The sequence below is a fragment of the Heterocephalus glaber genome, unplaced genomic scaffold, assembly GCF_053883595.1.
Source record: "Heterocephalus glaber isolate CG9 unplaced genomic scaffold, H.glaber_assembly_v1.0 deba00001673, whole genome shotgun sequence".
NCBI lineage: Eukaryota > Metazoa > Chordata > Mammalia > Rodentia > Bathyergidae > Heterocephalus > Heterocephalus glaber.
This window is the reverse complement of record NW_028258410.1, coordinates 19,183,888-19,202,826: the sequence shown is the minus strand read 5'-3', so window position 1 is coordinate 19,202,826 and position 18,939 is coordinate 19,183,888. Positions and strand designations below refer to the sequence as shown.

The 18,939-nt window shown below is 51.1% G+C and overlaps 1 protein-coding gene across 1 annotated transcript in view; it reads right to left on the bottom strand.

Moving 5' to 3' along the window:
* The window catches only part of Kcnb1 (potassium voltage-gated channel subfamily B member 1), a 106,136-nt gene that overhangs the window by 54,909 nt on the left and 32,288 nt on the right, over positions 1-18,939 (bottom strand). The window lies entirely within an intron of this gene.

Sequence of the window (18,939 nt, the reverse complement as noted above, 5' to 3'; positions counted from 1 at the left end):
TGGGGGCTTCCGCCAGAGCATCCCCACCAGCCTCTGATAAAATCATGCTCCTCATCTTATCAGATTTCTTTGGAACAAAGCCAAACATGTTTTCTTTGGGCATCACCTGCTCAGGGACCCCAGTCCAGATGTGTGCTGCTTTTCTCAACTCCGTCCTTCCAGTGCCTGATATGCAGCACTTCTCAAATAACCTGTGTTGCCTGCAATGGGATGGAGGAGGCAGATGATGTGATTTTGCAGGCTTTCTTCCTCAGCACTAAATGAGACGCTCCCTTTAATTCTGAAGCCTTAAATTCAGCCTGCAAAGAATTTCCCATCAGAGTGTACCAGCAGAGTGGCAAACACACTTTATGTCTCCATCCATCCATCCACCCCCCATCACCCATCCATCCACCTATTCATTCATTACCTATCCACCCACCCATTATCCTTCATCTTTACATCCCTCCATTCAACTATATCACTCAATCTTCCATCCATTCATTCATTTCCCCATTTATTTCCTTCATTTGTTAATGCAACAAATATGTGTTGAAAGCCTACTCAGTGCCAATGTGAATTAACCACCACAGAAGAAAAGATAAAACAAAGTCTTTGTCGTCATGGAACTCACAGTCTAGGAGATGAAAATGGGCCTTAGAAGACATGGAGTATATCAGAAAAGTTCAGAATAATAAGAGGGAGATAATTCCCATTGTGGAGGAGGGCAGAGCTCTCTGAGGAACTTGACATTTAAGATAAAAATCTTAAGTATGATTTATGACTTATCAATTAGGAAGGTTCTTGGTTCAAGAAGTAGAAAATGCTGACTAAAAGAGGCTCAGACAATCAGGGAATTTATTATCTCACATAACAGAAAGTCCTGTCTCCCAGCTCTCTAGCACCCACTCTGTCATCCGTAGACACCTGGCTCTGTTCCCAAGCTGGCTCACCTCATGGACCCAAGATGGCTGCCTCTGCCATCGTGTGAAAACATGGCCACATTCAAGGGAAGGAAAAAAAAAGATCCCCTCCTCCTACTACCATCTTCTAAGAGGCAGGAAACCTCTCCAGAAACTCCCCACAGACTTGATGGTGGCATCACGTGTCTTTGCCTACGTCTTCCCTGGCCAAAGAAATGGAGCCGCCATGATTGTCTCAGACCAGCAGACATCAAGCGGGGGTGATTTTTCCCTCCAGAGGACATCTGGAAACGTTCTTGGGTGGTTATAATTGCATGTTAGTGTGGGGAAGGTGCTTTGCCTGCAGTGGGAAGAGGCTGGGATAGTGCTTCACATCCTACAATGCACACAGCAGCCCTCTGTAGCACAGAACTACACAGATGTCAAGAGCACCAAGGTTGAGAAACTGCCTTGACTGATCATGAGCAAATCCTGTGTCATGAGGTGCCAGGTGGAAGGCTGGGGACATGCTCGGCACCTGTGCTGGTCACGAGTCACGCCTACCCCCTGGCCACGTGGAGGAGCAGAAGTGTGGACAACCCCCCTTATCTCTCCTGCTCTTCCAGTGGAGGTGAGCCCTCCAGGGCAAGGACTTCGCCTGTCCTGTTTGCTTCTTTATCCCCTTTCCCACTCACTGCCCATCACCGAAGTTGCTCAACACATTATTGTTAAAGAAGTGACTGGAATGGGAAAGGAAACTCTCTCTTGGCAGTGAAACCCTGACTCTGAAAATTCTGAGGAGTCACACGGAGTGCATGTTGGGGATAATGATTCTGGAATAAGCACAGGAGGGTGGCAGACAAGAGAAAGCCCCCAGAAAAATACCTGGCTCAGTCCTACCGTTGAATGAACAGGGAGACTGAGGCACAGAAAGGAGGAGAGATGAGTCCTTGGCCACTCAACAAGGTACGGGCAGATGCAGGATAGAATCCCCCTGCCCCTTTCCGAACTCTATCAACACTGACAAGGAGATGCGGGATCCAGCTGAACACAGCTTCTAGTTCCTGAATCCAGGTCTGTTGGGAAAGTGAGCCCTTTCCACTTGCATCTCCTTTCAGAGATGTCTTCCTGGAGCCACTTACCTCTAGACCCCAGGAGGATGCAGAGGTGGGCTGCCGCTCTGTGAGTGACACACTCTCCACAGACTCCGCAACGTCCACAGGACAGACCCGGATGGCTGGCCCACGGACATGTTTTGTTTGGCTCATTCCCTTCTTTAAAAAAGTATTATTTGCATTCTTTGCCAACAATCAAAATAATCTGCACAATCGTGCCCATCATCCACGGTTCCCACTTCTCTCAGATAAACAGGTTTGGCAACTCTGTGCCCCCTTCTCTGCATGGCGTTTACTGGCGCTGGGCAGTGGCTGCCGCTTTCGTCCGGTCACAAGGACCCATTTACTCTAGGGCCTTCCTGGCCCCATCCCTCACTCTGCCTGGCCCCAAGAGACAGCTGAGATCGCAACCCAGGCAGGCGTGGCCGAGGCTCCTCGGGGACAGGGATGGTAGGCAGGGCCCCTCTCTTCTCCGGGAAGGAAGCACCTTGGTTGCCATGGCAACACACCGGGCGGCGTTTGTAACACATCTTCCACCTGCACTGGAGAGGAGATGACAAGTACGTCGTTTTTTCTCAGCCTGGGCGACATCAGCTGCTGGCACCCCCAAACCCTAGGAGCGAGAAGGGGGAGTGTGATCTGTCTTCTCCAATTTGGGCCTGAATACAGATGCCCCAAACACCCCCATTTATTCAACCAACCCAGAGCTGGGGTGTTGGGAGGGGTTGATGTAGATTCTATCTTACATAAAAAGACCAGAACATTTTTGACTAGAGACGGAGGAAGGCGTGGGTGTCTGAGACAGGGCTCTCATTTTTTGGGCAAACATACACATCTCCTGATGCCTTCCTTCCCTTTCTTCCTCAGGCAGAAACCCAGACAAACCCTCCTGTGACTCCGCACCTCCTGACTCCCCTCAGCTAGGACCCCAGCCTTTTCCCAAACCCTGCAGCCCCCAATGCATCCAGTGTCTTTCCAGGCTGCTTTCAGACTCTGAAGGAAAGAAAAGAATGAAATCAGCCAGAAATGAGGGAAGACCTGGTGCGACATTTCCCTTTGAAACTAAGCGGCTGAAACCAGGACCGGCAACAGAGATCAGAAGCCTCATTGAGAAAAGAGGCACAGAGAGGAATGCCAATTAGCACCCCATCCCCTCCTGGGAGTGTCAACCCATAAATATTAATGACTGCAATCATCTAGTATTAGTTATAATGCCTTGTAAATTAAGGTCATTTTCCTTGGAGTAAATAGCCACGTTAATGGCAGCAAAAGGTAACAGGGCCGCTGGCTGCACGCCAGGTGTGGCCTGCCAAGGAGGAATGGCATCAATCAGAAAGGACAGGCCCAGTGTGGGAAGCGGGGCAGTGGATCCAGGAGGTTGGGGGAGAGGGAGCGGGGAGAGGGCGGGGGTGAGGCCCAAGAGCAGATCTGACAGTGACTCGCTTTAGCCGGGGAGGTCATCTGGGGACAGGGAAGCTGCCAAGGTCCTCAGGCACAGGGAGGAGTGGAGGGGTGGGGCTGGGCGGGCAGGGAGAGGGCGTCTCGGGGAGGTGGCACCAGGAGTTGGAGCCCTCGGGTTAAGGGCACAGGAGGGGTGGGGTTGGAGCTGCTTTCTGGGGCATGTCTAATGGCAGACCTTGATGCCTCATTTCTCTATTTGATTGTCTTGAGACAGGGTCTTGCTAAGTTGCCTGTGATGGGTTTGAACCCATAGTCTTTCTCCCCTTGCCTTCCCACGTGATGGGATTACAGGTGTATGCCACCAAGCCTCTCCTGATGCCTTCGGTGCGGTGCGGGACACTGCCCTGCCCTGCTATTTTTCCTCTCCTCGGTCCCTCCCTCCTCCTGCCAGGGAAACTTCTCCATTCCTTACAGTAGACACAAGGTCTGGGAGCTCATAACACTTGCAGGGGCGGCTTCCTGATTTTGTTTTTTTTTGAGACAGGGTCTCATTATTTGGTTCAGGTTGGCCTTAAATTCACTAGGTAGCCCAGGCGGGCCTTGAACTTGTAGTGATGCTCTTGCCTCAGCTTCTGGAGTGCTGGCTTTACAGGCATGCACCACCATGCCCAGCCCTGGTGTTTTAATTTTTCTTTTTTTCCCCTTTCCTTCTTCCTTCCTTTTCTTCCTTTCCTTCCTTCCTTCTTTCTTTTTTGCAGTAGTGGAGACTGAACCCAAGACCTTTGCACAGAACTACATGCCCAGCTCCTTTCTTTTTCACATTGTTAAATTTTGAGGTGGTTGTTAAGTTGCTAAATTGTTAAGTTGTTCAGGCTGGGCTTGAACTTGTGATCCTTCTGCTTCAGCCTCCCGGAGGACTGGGGACTACAGGCATGTGCCACCACACCTGGCTTTAATTTTTTCTCTATATTAGAACTTTTAGGCTCACAAAAATGTTTTAATATGTAATATTGCTGTATTCATCTTTATATAATGCAGCCATAAAATATCATGTTTAATATTTTTAATGGAGGAAGACAACAGGGCCCAAGGCCCACACAATCCATCCACTGCCCTGTTTCTGGCCCACATCTCCTTTTTTATTTTCTCCCTTCCCCCTGCCAACTAGGGCACCATTAGTAATTAGCACTGCCTGACAAAAGCTACATTTCTCTGCAAAACAGCTAATAATAATGGCGATCGCTCCCCAATCAGGACTAAGTGAAATAACATCAGGGAACGCTTCCACCACAGTAGTGTTCAATTAGTTACTTCCTTTCCTTTCCAGGAGGCTCTGGGATCCTGGGAGACAGAGCTGTGGTTTACGTGAAAATCTCCTTGGGCAGAGTCCTGGATGATGTGTCCCCTGCCTCCCCAGCTAAATAAACCATTCTGAACCTCTTATCTCCCTACCTCCGACGCTCCTGTTCCTCAAAGGGGTAAACATTCTTCTTGACCCTCTGGGAAAACTTAAGAGGAGCTTGATTAAGCTGCATAGATCAAACAATGCCTCTAAATTCCAACAGGAAGGAAGCAGCCATTGTGACCGGCTCTACCAAGTGGGACCTCCTCACTCCTTGCCAGCCCGGACTGGACACACAGTTTGCAGATCTCGGTCACAGTAAGAGTGCGGGCCCCTTGTTAAGTCATCACAGATTTCAAGACAGTGACAGAAGCAACTCAGACAGAACTCGGGCCTCCCCGAGTGTGGGGACTGGTGAAACTGCATAGGTCACACCCGGTGACCAGGCCTGCTGTTGGCAGGCAGATGGAAGGTGGCATCATCCCCAGGGTAGGCTCTGCTCTAGGCCTCTCCCTCCTCCAGTTTTCCTCAGACACAATGATCCCTCCCTCCAAGTTATGCTGTAACTTGGCATATTTCAAAAAATCATTGGCCAGGAGGCAAAAGAAAATGGATTAAGCACTAATGCTGTTCTAAGCACTGTATCTGTCTTGGGCCACAACAGCTTCTGAGGTGAATCCTATTATTAGCTCTACTGCAGACAAGGAAATTGAGGCACAGAGTAGTAAAATCATTTGCCCAGGGCCACACAACAGGAAGTGGGCAGAATTGGGACTCAGTGCAGCTGGTGTTGGATCAGAGCAGGGAAAGGGGGCTGGGGGGATCCCTGGCTCAGCTTCTGAGCAAGAAGCCCACAGACCCTAAAGGGTCCCTGAGACTGGGCCAGAGGGAACAGAAGAGAGCATGTAGGCCCTGAGATTACACGCTGGGCTGGAGACCCAAGACCTGTGTTAGAATCTAGGCTCTACACTGCCTATGCCAACCGGGAGAGGGCATTTGCCCTGCCCCCACCCCATCAGTGCAGACACTTCACACTTCCTAGATGCTACCAATGGGGTTCTACCCCAGGACCTTTGCACTTGCTGCTCTCACTTCTGGGACACAATCCCTGCCACTACTTACATGGCTTCTTATTTTTCTGGTTTAAATCCAAAGATCAAACAATGTGTGATTCACCTTTCTGAGAGAGAGCAGCCTTCTTAGATTGCCCCACCTGCTGATGCTCATAAAGTGCTTCAAGTGGCACATGATACTCAGGAAACACTATAGAAGTGTCTAGGGCTGTGACTATTATCACCGCTCGGCTGGCTTCCTAAGACTCTGTTTCTTTTGCCATGGAGGGCGAGCTCCAAGCGGGCAGCCTTGATTCAGTCATGATGACCCCAGAGTTACCCAGGGCTCTCCACAGTATATGCAGGAGGAGCACCCGGGTCTCGTGCCGCTGCATCCTGGGGCCAGTGAGTCACCTCTCTGAGCCCTGAGTGTGCAAGGGAGAGAACAGCAGCCCCTACAAAGGCCAAGGAGTGCACAGAAGGAGGGGACACCTGACCTGCGGAGGCAATGCAAGGCTGGCAAGCAGGGGCAGGAGGCGGTGGCCTCTAGAGCTGGGGTCAGCAGCCTGGGCTGGGCTGAAGGCACGCGGAGTCGGCACCCATCAGCAGCCTGAGTCAGCTGAAAGAGCTGGCCTGGCCATCTGGCTGCCCAGGAGCTTCCTAGCCTTGCAGAGTATCTGGAGCCTTATCCTGGCCTGGAGCCGGCTGAGGGGGCTCAGCTATGAAGACCCCAGCACCCTTGGCCTACAGCACACCACTCAACTCACCCTTTCCAGAAAGAGTCACAACAAGCCGTCAGGGAAACATCACAGGAACACTGCTTCACACCACTGGGATGGCCAGAACCCGAGCAGCAGACAGTAGCAAGTGCTGGCCAGGAGGCCGAGGACGGTGGAAGTCGGTGAGGTCACTCTGGAGCACAGGCCGGCAGTTCCTCTAAAGCAGTGATGGCGAACCTTTTAGAGCTGCCAATGATAGACACAGCCCGCTGCAGTACAGGTGCCACAGGTTCGCCGCCACTGCTGTAGAGGTCAAACACAGAGTTACCACGTGACCAGCAGCTCCACTCCCAGGTGTCCACCGAGAGGAATGAAAATATAGGTGCACACACAGCTTTGTACACAAAGCTGCATTATTCACAAGAAGCAAAAGCGAAAATAACCCACCTCCCCATTGGACAGATGGATAACAAAATGCGATGTGTCTGCACTGTGGAATATTATTTAACCATAAAAGGAGACAAGCACTGACATGCTACAGCACGGATGCACCTCGAGAACAACAGTGAAAAAAGCCAGACACCAAAGACCACATATCATTTGATTCTATTTACACAAGTGTCCAGACAGGCGAGTTCATAAAGACAGAAGGGAGGTCAGTGTTGCCAGGGACTATGAGGGGGTCGCTGTGATGGGATGACTGTTGGGGGAATGAGTCTCTTTCAGGGGTGGTGGAAATGTTCTTTAATCAAATATGGTGGTGGACCGGGGATTTAGCTGAGTGGTTCCGCCACCTGCCTTGCAGGCAAAAGGACCTGAGTTCGATCCCCAGTACCAAAACAAAATAAAACAAAACAAAAAAAATCAAATATGGTGACAATTGCATATTTACTAAAAACCACTAAATTGCACACTTTAAATGGCTGAGTATACACCTCAAAAAAACTCCACAAAGCCCTTCTATAAATGTATATTTTACATAAAAATATAAATAAAATCTATTTATAGAGCAACTGCTCTGAGATGGCTGAGCAACACAAAATCTCTGTTGTCTAAAGAAACTAATAAGGAAGATACAAAGGAACAAATGAAAGTGTAATTTGATTTGTGGTGACAAGAAAAATAAAGCAGGCAGGGAAGAGTAATGGATAGGGATGGAGCTGCTTTTGATGTCCTGACAGAGGCCTTGTGGCCCAGGAAGGTCACTCTAAGGACATGACATTTGAAGAGAGACCGGAGGAGAGAGAGAGCCATAGATACCTGGAGGAACAGTAGGAAAAAGAGCAAGTGCAAAGGCCCTGGGGCAGGAGCAGTAAGCCGGGGAGCTGAAATCAAAGGAGCCAGAGGGAGTGTGACAGAAGGTCTGGGAACTGATGGGACTGGACCACAGAGAGCCAGGCAGGACCTGGTGAGAACTGTGGCTTTCTTCTGAGTGAAGTGAGAGCCGTGGGAGGGCTCTGAGCAGAGGAGGAATATGCTCTGCCTTAGGTTTTCACAGGATCCCCGCGGCTGCAAGTGGAGAATGCCTAGAGGGTGGAGGTGGGCAGGATGGCAGCCTGGAGACCAAGGACGAGGTTACGGAAATAGGCCAGGCGAGAGACGAGGAGGGCCCGATCTGGGGGGGGAGGCATTGGTGAGAGATGTGGTCAGACGCTGCTGTGTGCTGAACAACCCGTCCACCATCTCACTGCAACTTCCCACAGCCCTGAGGTGTGCAGGGTCTTTATGCCACTGACCCAGATGCCAGCCGAAACTGGGCACTTTCCACCCCCAACCTTCGAACCCTCACAATCTACAGGATCAATGCCAGATCCACAGCCCTTCGCCAGAACCCAGCAAAGCCCCATGGATCCACAGACTCAGGGTCCTCGCCGTCTCTGTCTGCGCCTAGCCGTCCTGGCCCATCTGGCCTCCACCACCAACTGCCGTGAGAAACTCAGCCCCACCCGATGAGTGGTTCTGGCTGTGCTTTCTTCATCTGCAAAATGGGGATGACGCTGGTGGACGATCTTTCAGGGCCTCCCTGGGGCTCATGAACTGATGTTTGCAGAAGCCCTGGAACAGGGCTGGCTCTTATCGAGAGGCTGCCACAGCGTCCTTAGCGGTCAGGGACCTCCAATGGAGCTCATTCCCTTCCTGGAAAGCATTGGCCCCACCCACCCACCCCACTTGTTTCAAGAGCTCTCATTTCAAGAGCCCTTGAGAAGCCATCTGTTTATCAACCCAGGGGGCTTGGGAGAAACTCTGCCGGCAGCTGCTGAGAGACATGCCTTACTGCGCCCCATCACCCTCAGGAGAAAAGGAAACATGGAAAGACCAAGAAACGTGCTTGAGGTGATGGGACTCAGATGGCAGAGGAAAGCTCAATCCTCATGTGACAAAGGAAGGAAAACCTGCTTTATGAGTGCCTGTTAGGTTCCGAGCACTTTGCATGCATTGCTCCTTTAAAAATTGCGTATTTTTGTAAGTTGTGTTATTTGTAATATATCCATATAATTTGAAAAATCAAAAAGCACAAAAGGGCACACAGTTAAAACAGGGATTCCTTTCCTGCTTCCACCACCCTAGCCAAGGGATAACCATGGCTTCAAGTGTCTTGTGGACCCTCCCAGCAATGGGCTATGAATGGCAGACTCAGCTAGGGGGCAGCCTAACATCCACCCTCAGTTTTGTGCAGGTGGCAAAGTGCCCAGATAAAAACATTCATGTTCTCAGACTCTCTTGCAGCTAAGAATGGCCATGTGACTTGGTTCTGTCCAACAAGATGCATCTGGAAGTCCTGGGGAGGGCATTCCTTTCTGCTCTCCTGAAGAGTCAAAGTGCTCCAAAGAGAAGATCTTTGTCTTTGTATTTTCCTTTTACCCTTTGTCCTCTTTTTTATTCCTTCCTTCATGGACTGTGGACTTGGTACCTGGAGGTGAAGCAGTCATCTTGAGACCATGAGGATCAAAGGCATATACTCAGAATGGGAGAGCAGGAAGAGGGATGCTGCCCAAGCTCCTGACCAGCCGTGTTGGTGCTGGGCTGCCCAGCTCTGGACTTGTGATCATTTGAGCCATTTGTTTGGCTCCCTGGTCCTTGCAGCTGCGTGCCTCCTTAACAGATGTGTATGAGTATCTATGCATTTATATTTATCCATATTCTTTATTTCCCACAGAAATGGTGGCATCTCCCACACCCACCCTCAGGATCTTACACGTTCACTTAATGATGTATCTTGGAGGTTGCTGGAAAGCAGCTCACACAGAGCTACTGAAAACTCAACCATGCATCAGAGGCCTTGTCTGTATCTACAGAAGGAGGTTTGCTGAGCGAAGGACAGATGCCTTCTATGTGTTCTTAGATGTTGTCAAGTTTCTTCACAAAGGATCTGGGTGACCTGCATCCTGCAGCAATGTGTGGACAAACCCACACCTTCTCTCTGACCATGATGCACCTGTCCGCTTCACTGACACTCTGGGAATCAGGGCACTGGACGCGGCCTGCCTGAGTTACTGCCAGGGGAACGGGGGTGTGAACCAGGGCCTGGCTGTCTGCTGTCGGAGCTATGCCTGTGAACACAGCCTGGGCACTGCCTGCCTAGCGGGCTGCCTTCCAGCGCCCTCAGCAAGGGGGGAAGAGTGAGCGTAAGCCGATGCTGGGCTGAGCCCGAGAAAGGCCTGGCTCGGTCCCAGGCTGTTTCCCTGCTCAGATCTGCCCCTGACTTGCCGGGTGAGTGAGTCCTGCCCCTTGCCTCATCGCAGGGCCTCAGTTTCCCCATCTGTTAAACAAAGGGCTTGGAGTTGCTGGTCTCTAAGATCCTTCAATGCTCAACTTCTTGGAAATCCCCATATCTGAGGGGCTCCTGGAAGCTGCTTTTCAGACCCCAGAATGGAAACAATCTCCTGAGAGAATTTTCCTCCATTTCTGACCAATCAGAGGCCACCGTGTGTGGGGGTTCTATTTTTATCTGTGGACCGAGGTCACACTCCCTGGGGAAGGCAGCTATGGGAGCCTGGACGGCCACGGTTCTGCTTTCTCTGCAGAGCTCGTCTCCCAGGCAAAGACTCCAGCACAGCTTCCCCTACTGAGCACTTTCCAAGGGGCTCCGTAGAGCAGAAAGGCATGATTCCTTCCCCATTTCCCAGATATGGAAACAGAAACACAGAGAGGTTAAACAACTTGCCCAAGGTCACTCAGCTACTAGTTGGCCACAGAAAGCCCAGGGCCAGTATCTGTGCCCCTTATGCAGTGTCCCAGACCCAGTGCTCTAGACAGCCAGGGCCCTGTGCTCAGGGATGGACTGTCCTGCATACTGCAGGATGCTCAGCAGCTTCCCTGGCCTCCACCAGCTAGACACTGCTTGGGGGTGACAACTAAGTGTCTCCAAGGTTGCCAAGGTCCCAGCCGAGAATCAGTGTTTCAACACAGCTCTGGAGAAATGGATTCTGGGTCCCTCTGGAGATGCTCCCGAACCTGGCTCAGGCTGCTGAAGACTCTGACCAATGTCTAGAACCCTGCCAGAGGGCCCTGACCGGGGCGGGTAACAGAAATATCACAGGGCAGCCTTCCCTGAGACTGGCAATAGGATAACTCAGCAAGGGGCACCAGCTGACAGCTAAGGAAAGGCTTGGGTGGGAGAGTGGGAAGGGAGGCTGGCTGTGTGACCTTGGGCAAGTGCCTTACCCTCTCTAAGGTGCAGCCTCCTCAGCCGTGAAGAGAGATGACCCTGGCAGAATTGAGATGTGAAGCTTAAGTAAGGTATTATCAGCAGGGTTGAAGGAAAACACAACTGGAAACTACCTTGATGGAGAGTTAAGTTAGTTACTGTGGTCCATCCACGGCATGGAAGATGATGTAGCCATTAAAATGACATGGAAGGATCTCTAAGAGTTATCGACTCATTAATAGTTGACAAGGCACAGAACAGTATGCAGGACATAAGCCCTACATAGTGGCTATGACTTTCTAGGCACTGTCCAAGCAGTGGGAACAAAGCAATGGATCAAACAAACAAAAATACCTATTTCCATGGAGCTGCTGGGACATGAATATGGATATACAAATACACGAAGGTTCTGCAAAGATGAGCAAAAAGATGATTTCTCCTGAGCCTGCAGATGTGGGAGAGGTGTCTAGCTTCCCTTTGTCTCCCCTTCGGTGCTGCTTGAATCAGTCTTACTGTGCATGCACATTTATCATAAGCATCAGTCTTCCAAAGGCCTGATCAAAAAATAAGAGGGAAACCAGTGAAAGCTTTATTATTACTATCCTGTGTTGTTAACTGTTTATTGAGCACCTATTACATTCCAGGGTGCTGAGGACACAGTGGTGATGGAGAAAGATAAAAGGGACACATGGACAATGGAGAGGTAACTACAAGCATCATTAGATGCCCAGAGCCTAACAGAGGGGCAGCCTGCAGGTCTGGGGATTGGCCTGGGGCCAGGAGTGAGGCTCCAGCCTTCTCTCCCTCATCTGACTGCCAGCGTGGGCTGTTCACAAGGTGTGACCTCTCTGGAATGCACAAGAACAGCTGAAGTGGACTGGGCCAGGCTCACTGCAAGCATTTACACTTACTCACTTCTTTAGTCTCTACCATTTTCATTCCTGCTCCATAGATAAGAAAGTCGAGGCACAGAGAAGATGAGTAACTTGTCCCAGGTCACACAGCAAGTAAGTAGCAGAGCCTGAATTCCCACCCAGGTACTCTGCGTCCATCCCACACTGTGACCACCGCCTTTTATGACTGTCTTCTCCTCCTCCTCTTCTCCCTCATCAGGGACAGCCCTCGGCCTCCATCCGCCCCATGGCCCTCTGGCCCCACCTCCAGCAGAGCATGCACATCTTCACTCTTCCAGGGCTCACCGGGGCTCTGGCTTTGTCCACGTCCTCAGAGCGAAGGGGAGCAGGTGAGCAGGAGCCAGCCAGGTATGCAGTGGCCCCTCAGTCTGGTCTACCTCCAGCCTCGAGTCTGGTCTGCCTACACAAACTGAGTCTTCTCCCTGGTTTCTTTGAACTTGACCCTGGCCACAGATTCCTCAGCCTTGGTCTTAGGCTAAGCCCTGACCCTGGTCACACACTGATGCCTGATGCTGGTTGCAAACCAAGTCACAGTCTTGGGTCACTGACCCTTGATCCTCGTCAACAATAGGCCCTGACCCTGGATGCACTCCAGCCCCTGACCCTGGGCCTAGGTGAGCCCTGACTCTAAGCTTAGACTGAGCCGTGATCCTGGGCACACCCTGAATCCAGATCAGCATCACTGATTGATCCCTGATCCTGGCCAAAGAATCAACCATAACCTGGGTCTTAGAGGGAGCTGTGACCTTGGTCAATAATGGCCTGTGACTGGTGACTAACTGAGTCCTGACCCCGAGCACACACTGGGCTTCCCCTTGGCCTCAGATGCTGCTCTGCCATCTCTGAGTGCTGCTGTCCACTGTAGGCTGCAGAGAGCCCCCAGATGTCCCCTGCCCGCCTCACCCCAGAGCCTGGCTCAGTCACTCCGCTGGCCTGTGCAGGGCATGCCAGTCTGCCACCCTTCGGGGCCAGTGGAGAGGCTGGGCACCCTAAGAAAGACGGGGAGGGCATGGCTTGGACAGAGCTGAGCTCTTGGGAGGCCCCTTTCCACCCAGAGGCTTCTAAACACCTCCTATCTTTCTGCCCATCGCTTCTTCTCTGCTGGTTGCACATATTTCTCCTGAAATAAGATTCATCTGCAAAGTTGTGTCTTTAAGGAAGGGAGGTCAGAGGAGGCATGAAGCAGCTGGGCAGAATTCTATTACCAGGAGGAAGTGCCGCCGGCAGGCGAGGACTGTACCTCCCCCGCTCCAGAAAGCATTACTCACTATCCCTCAGCTGGCTCCCTTGGAGGGGCTGTGGAGGCTGCTGCTGATGACAAAGGGGGCCTGTCCTCTGGCAACAGCTGGCTGCCCCCAGACCTGCCCCTGACCTGGGAATTTGCCCCAGTGTCCTGTGGAAATTTTGAAACAGTTCTCCACGGCACTTCCAAGGATGGATAGCTGAGCAGGGCCTGCCACATGCAGAGACCATCCTGTGGCCTCCCTGAGGACTGATGTTTCTCTTTAGGGCCCCAGAAGACAGAGGTGGGGGATAAGACAGGGAACACACAGCTTCCCCCAACCCTCATGAGGGGCAAATGTGTGAAACCACAGAGAACAGCAGGTGAAGGTTCCACCCAGCACACTCCCTGCCCTAAAGAGAAAGGCGAGCTGCTCTGGACCAGGGGACTCTGGGGAGGAGAGGCTAGGTGGTTGCTTCAGGTGCATATCACCCAGGCCCTACCGACCCCCTGACAGCCTGTGTCCCAGTTCAGGGAGTCAAAGGCCTAATATCTATTGAGTTAGTCAGCCAGACAGGTGGAACGCAACCGGCCAGCCTGTCAGCCATCTTGTCATTCAGACACAGAGCAGGCAAATGGTTGAAGGTCACCCAGCATTTGATCAGGCACATGGTCAGACAACGAGGCAGACAGACAGAAGGTTGGTCAGTTAGTCCAAGGAGATATGAGAGACGCTCACAGGCAAACAGGCAGTCAGTCATCTTGTCAGTCAGCTATAGAGACAGTGAGAGTCAGTCAGGGGGAGAGTGAAAAATAGGCTTCACCACTAATCTAATTACAAGCAGCCAAACACGCCAAAGACAAAAAGATCGACAGACTGTCAGCCAGACAGACAGACAGGGAGACAGGCAAACATCACTCATCCATTTAGTCAGACACACAGAGAGACAGCCCGTCAGACAGACACCAAGAAAGGCATTTGAACAGGAGATGGGCAGAAAGGCAATGTGTTATGCGTCCACTGGGCAGATGGCCAGTACTCAGACGTGGAGACAGACAGCTACCCAGTCAGTCAGACACTGAGCCTTGTGGTGGACGAGCCACACAGCCAGTGTCAGTCAGGCCCTATCTGCCCCCTGGCCCAGGCAGGACAGAACTGGGAACTGGAGGCCGAGAGGGGTGTTAGGAAATGAGACACATGGAGCTGAGCTCAGAGAAAACCTGGGGTTCTCAACACCACTTTCTAGACCCCGACTCCGTCCCTAAGCAGTCAGGGAATACTTCCTGGAAGAAGAGGAGGAGATGCTGCCTTGACAGAGAAAGCAGTTAGGGTGGCAGCTGCCTGGCCCCAGGCAGGAGCAGTCTCTTCTTCCCTTCTCAGCCAGGGGTGGTGTCCACACAGGCGCCCAACCTCTTTATCCTCACCAGCACCCCCACCCAGGAGTCACCCCCTTCTCCTGCAGTGCCCACCCTCCCTGTGCAGGCTGCAGGGCCAGAGAAGAGGCCGTGGGGTGACTGTGTGCCCGCAAGTGTGGGTGCCCGCCCGTCTTGGGGGCGGCATCATTTTCTGGGCCCCTCCTTCCTCCCAGCTGTGCAGACGTCTGCCTTCCTCCCTCTACCGGAGTGGGGGCTGGGAGGTCCGCCCAGGCCTATTTCCCATTTTGGGAATTAGGCTAAGAACTATGCAGGAGACAGAAATAATTCCTTTTTCGAGCCTGGCCAGGCCTGCAGCAGCCCGAACATTGGCACAAAACCAGTGCTGGGGAGGGACCTAAGAAGGGGCAGCTGGGGCTGGGACAGAGCCCTGGGCCCAGAGAGACAAAGCCCTGGCATCTGCAGCAAAACCTCCTCATCCAGTTCTAGGAGGCTGAAAGATTCAAGGCCCCCAGTGTGGGGCTGCCAGGCCAGAAAAAGTTCAAGGTAAAGGAGAAGGGGTAGGTTACCAAAGAAAGAACAAGGGAAAAAAATTCAGAGGCTCTGCCAGCAGAGACAACCTTAAAAACAGACCATTTCTGATGGTCTGCCTGCCCCCACCAGCCCTGCTTCTGGCGTCTCCGTCCCCTCTGAGGATGGTTGCCTCGTGAGCTGGGGACAACATGGAGATTCAGAGAGGGTCAACACTTTGTCCAGGCTCGCACAGCCCGTCACCCACCAAGTCAGGCACTGGGCTTGGGTTTCTGACCTGCAGGCCTTGCACATACCCCAGCTCACATGCAGCTTTCATGATTTGTTTCACCAAGGGTAGGTACTATTGTCTTCCTGGTATTTTTCCCTTCAGTGACTCTTTTTTAACGTAAATGTTAATTTTATAAGGAACCTACCATTATGAAAGCCAGTGTCTGATACTCATGAACTGAAGGAGGGTGACCAACCATCCCTGCTGCTGTTTGCAGGGGAGTCAGGCGGTTCTTGAATGTGGAACTTCTCCGAGAATCCACTCCCCATGCCACGGGCAGATCCACAGACCACACAAGTAGGAGATAGGGCCAGGAATCACCTAAGCGCACAGTAGCTGCATACTCCGTGCCAGTGTCCTGACAAGAATCCAGTCTTACACTCCTGATGTGCTCCTTCCTAGCATGTGACCCTGGACAGGTCGCCTCAACTCTCTTGGCCCCACATTTGTATCTGTAAAAACGGGAACAACAACACAACCTGCTTCCCAGGGTGGCTGTGGGATTAGACAATGCACAGGCAAAACAGAATCCAGTGTGCAGTAGTGTGCAACGCATTTTAGTGCTTCCCCTTTTCCTTTCTTCCTTCTCAAAGCATCACCCTCCTCACTGGGGCCATACAGCAACCTAGCCAAACACAGCTCTCAGTCTTGATTTTCTGGGTGACACGCCCTGAAATCAGACTCTGTCTCTGAGCTTCAGTGTCCCTGGTATAAAATGACAGTTCCGAAGAGGAGAGATGTCTGAGAGCGACAGTGCAAGTCCCAGTGATCTTAAACATCTGGTTACCTCCCTCCCAACCTCCCTGCTCTCCTGGGCTCCTGGGGGCTCTGAGGAAGGTGACCTCACCCCTGCCCCGGGCACAAGCGATCCACACATGGCACACCCCAGCCACAAAGCTGCTCAGAGTGGGCATGTGACTAAGCTAGGCGACGTCTCCCCTCTGAGAGTCTGGCTGGGATGCAGATAGCACCCCTGCTTCTGGATGGTGTGCAAGTGTGAACCCTGGACGTGCTGCAGCCTTTGGGGTTCCACCCGGGGAGCTAGTCGTGGAGGACAAAGCACAGTAAGTCATTAATGCTGTGATGACATCTCCCCAACCCTACCCCCAGCTCTGGACCAAACTCCGCCTGGACTTTTCAATTACACCACCCCAGAAGTATGGCAGCCTGGCTGGCCTCTCTGTCTTGTGCACTCCCAATACACCCCAACAGCCCTACCTCCATTACCAAAGACTTCCCCAGTTCTAATCCTCGTCATGACCCTTGTAAATAGGTAATGCTTTTCTTCCCATTCAGAGATGAGAAAATTGTGGCTCAGAGAAGTGAGACGACTTGTCCAAAATCAGAAAGTATCAGCACTGGAATTTCAACCTGGAAATGTCTTACACCCTTTCCATCATGCTATATGACATCCATCTCTGGGCAAGTGAGAGGGAGAAAACCAGTCACCACCAACATCAAACTCCAGTAACCATCGTCCCAGGGAAGACCACACCCAAAATGTCAAAGCCTAGGAGATGCTTAGAGAGCATTCAGCGCAACCCAGCATTGCATGGGTGGGGAAACTGAGGGGAGAAGAGAAAGGGACCCAGAGAGCAGGAGGCATGGGAGCCCTGCCTGCCTGGGCGAGACGAAATGGCGCCAGAAGGTGAAGGAGTTGTCTGCTGCCCTGTCGTGCCCGAGGGGCCTCCTCCTGGCAACAGACCTCACAACCTTGTGGGAAACGGCGCCTTCTCCATTCTCAGGTGAGGCACGGATGAGGCCATCTCCAGGCCTGAGCAATCAGGATTGTGCAGCCCCCTGGCAATAATGATTGGCTCACTGGATAAAGAAGATGTGGTTTTTTTTAATAAAATGGAGTACTACTCAGCCATAAAGAACGAGAAGCTAGAGACATTTATAGCTAAATGGATGCACATTGAGGCCATACTCTTCAGTGAAATAAATAGGACACACATGTGTAAATACCGAATAGTTTCTCTAGTGTGAGAAACTGAAAGTGTAAATAAGGACTAAAAGGATTAATAACGAATAACTGATACTTTGAAATAGGAAAAGATCCAAAGGGGTAGGGGTGGTGGGAGGGTAAGAGGAAAGGAAAGAAGGGAAAGGGAAAATTATGAGAAAAGAAAAAAAACAGAAATGAAGTCTATGTAAATAGGGAAGGGTGGAGGGGGTGAAGGGTGCACAGGTAATGGGGAAAAAAAATAAAAACCGAGATACATCATGTACGGGTCCAAGCACCCAATGATAAATGTAAACGAAGTGTATACCTAAAATGTACCAATAAAAGAACTTAAGGAGAAAAAAAAATAACAATTGGCTTGGTTTGGGCACGTGACCCAGATCAAGTCAATCAGAGTGAACCCGGGAGGGATGCTCCAACCTTAACCGAGCTTTGTGTTTATGTACTGTGGTCAAAATATACAGTCAATGTTGGAATTCAAAATGTGCATCATAGTAAAAGATACACTGACATTCATCCCCCTCAAAATACTGCTCCTTGTGTCAAACACACTTATCCCATCTTTCTTGCCACTTTCTGCAGCAATTCTAGAAGTCCTCTTTCATAAGTGTCTTTTGTTGCACTTTCATGGGTACCTTGATGTCCTTTATCAATTCAAAATATTTACAGCAATTTCTATCAAATAAAAACATTATGCTGTGTCCTCATGCATCTTATTCACGGGATCCGGCACCATGAAAATTCTGGCTCTTCCCCAATGTCAAAATGGCCATGAAAAGTAAACATTTTGAATCAACTCAGGCCACTGAAGCAGCCACAATGGAGCAACAAAAGACACTTACAAAAGAGGTCATTCAGAACTGATTCAGGAAGCAGCAAGAATGAGCTAGGTGTGTTCTAAGTGTGGGGGAGCATGTCAGGGCGATTAACGGCAGTGTCTTTTACTGTGGTGTTTTGTTGTTGTTTAAACACACATCGTAGTTTTTGATCGCATCTTATAATCCAAGTGAAGAACAGGCTGCAGTTTCAGAGCCCTTGCCAGCCACTTCAGACAGCTATTATTCAGCTTTAAACTTGTCTTCAAGGTGGCCATCTCAACCTGGTCTTTCAAGATCATCCTAATTGTAAATGGATGTTCCACATCAAGAACTGCCTGAGTCCCCTGCAAATGGGTTGGTTGGTCACCCTCCTTCAGTTCATGAGTATCAGACACTGGCTTTCATAATGGTAGATTCCTTATAAAATAAACATTTACATTAAAAAAGAGTCACTGAAGGGAAAAATACCAGGAAGACAATAGTATCTACCCTTGGTGAAATAAACCATGAAAGCTGCGTGTGAGTTGGGGTATACACAAAGCCTGTGGGTCAGGAAACCCAAGCCCAGTGCCTGACTTGTGGATGACTGGCTGTGTGAGCCTGAATCTCCATGTCATCCCCAGCTCACGAGGCAACCATCCTCAGAGGGGACAGAGACGCCAGAAGCAGGGCTGGTGGGGGCAGG